Source organism: Olea europaea, chromosome 10 (genome assembly GCF_002742605.1).
Source record: "Olea europaea var. sylvestris chromosome 10, O_europaea_v1, whole genome shotgun sequence".
Lineage (NCBI taxonomy): Eukaryota > Viridiplantae > Streptophyta > Magnoliopsida > Lamiales > Oleaceae > Olea > Olea europaea.
In genome coordinates, this window is record NC_036246.1 from 15,960,255 (window position 1) to 15,962,327 (window position 2,073).

The following is a 2,073-nucleotide window of genomic DNA, read 5'->3' on the forward strand; positions in this document are numbered from 1 at the left end:
GTGCCTTTAATTTTTATGTATACTTTTTCCATGTTCCTGCTATCTTTTTATTTAGTCATATCATGTGTTGTGCAGTTCTTGTCTTAACTAAGTCGTTGCATTCATATTCTGTTGAAATATCCTGATAAAGATTGTTCAAAGATATTATTGCCAGTCTGCTTAATGGATAATCAATTTTGGTTTTATATTTGCTAAAGGGATAACCTAGAGAGCTATACAAGTGATTACACCATACAGGTTCTTGTGGAATGTTGCCTTGTCTACATTTTTAAAAAGACATTTATGATTTAAGGAACTGTTTTTATGTCCTTGCTTGCAAGAGTGCTTTTTGGGCTTGTCAAAGGCTACCTTTGGTTGTATTCACAGCTACTGCTGCTTCATCTTCGTGCTATTTCTTATAGAAATTTATTGGTCGACCACTCATCTTCTCCCTCTGGCCAGAAAAATTAACCTTTTTCCAAGCTCAGGTAGTTTTCAACTCATATGAACCATGGCATCAACTGTGCTATTCAAATATAATCTTCTGCTTATTTAGGTCGCTAAAAAAAGGGAGCGGCGGCTGAACTACATGTTTTTCCTAAGAGTGACTACAACATTGCCAAATGCATTTATAAACATTGCTTCACCAATTGTAGATGTTCCTTTCCATATTTTCTTGGGATCATCCCAGCTGCTTTCATCACTGTCAGGGTAATTCTTCTTGCTATAATACTTTTAGTTTCACACATATATTATTATATCTGAAAATTTTGCTAGCACAAGAGATTTCTTAATTTAAAATAAAACAATAATACTCATCTCACACAAATTATAGCTGTATTTTTTCGGTTCTTATATCCTTAAAATCTGAATAAGGTAATCATCATAATACTTTGGTCCTATTCAGGCTAGAATAGCACTTGGCTTCGCTAGGTAAATCCATTTGATTATTCAAGAATCAGCCACACAAGCACTAAGCGCGATGAAAGCTTCACCGCCCTAAACCTAGCATCCCCAGAGCCGAAGACTAGCTGGCCCTTCTTGGACCATAAGGAGTCCGGTATCAGCACATCTCGAAGAAATGCTTCGGTATCTTAAGTGTCTCCTAGAAAGAAAAGGTATTTGATATAGTAAGCATGGGCCCTTCCCTTCTAAGCACTTTACGAAAAGTCAAGAGGAAGAGTCCTGTTGGTTTACCATCAAAAGAACTAAACTTGAAAAAGATTTTTGAAGATAGGGGCAGGGCCCGAGACAGATTATTGGTTTAGCCTCTTTCCTTGTTTTCCCGTTCTCTACTAAAATTACACTTTCATCATACGAACGCTCAAGTGGAGACGAAAGGGGCCAAATACTCTAACTCAGTTTAATGATAGCCTATTATCCAGTTAGCTCCTACCCCCTGTGTCTAGGGATTCCTGGGGCATGAGTTAAGCATATAGTTGATTGAACTATTTTTAACCCAGCCAGAAGTACCTCATTGATTGTTGACTGGTGGCATTTCATATCCCTACCCTACGCCTTACCAGCGCCCTAGCCAGATTCAATCCTAAGCCCAAGGGGCAACATGCAATCGGTGGGTGATCTCTATGACTTTCAGTCTATAATTATTCTATGTTCTAATAGATGTTATATTTATTACCCCTATGTTGATGGGCAATAAGATCAAACCATGACCCTAACATTAGCTTAAATGCACTGGATTGCATGCCCTCGTCTTGCAATACACTCTCTTGCATCATCTAAATCAATAAAAAATTGTACCAATTAAAGTGCAAGAGAAGTTTTGAGCTATGGATGCTATAGCTGGTGACCTATGATGAGTGATATTTGGAGCATCAGGATGATTTTTTACAAGCTGTCCTTTGTGAGTTTGTATTATTGATGATATATAGCATCACATGGCTAGAGACCATTATCATGTTTTCAATTGTTGTATCATTTGGAAAAATTGTATGTGCCGTAGCGAGTCATTTAGCCAATTACTTGTTTTGCTTATGCATATAATATTTCGTGTTTGCAGTAAAACCATTTCCATATGGAGTTAATCTCAAACTCCTTTTATTCATTCTAACACGCGGTATATTCAAGACATTT

General features: G+C 37.2%; 1 pseudogene; it reads left to right on the forward strand.

Moving 5' to 3' along the window:
- The window catches only part of LOC111400342, a 2,528-nt pseudogene extending 876 nt beyond the window's left edge, over positions 1 to 1,652 (forward strand).
- Positions 1,653 to 2,073: the final 421 nt, after the last annotated feature.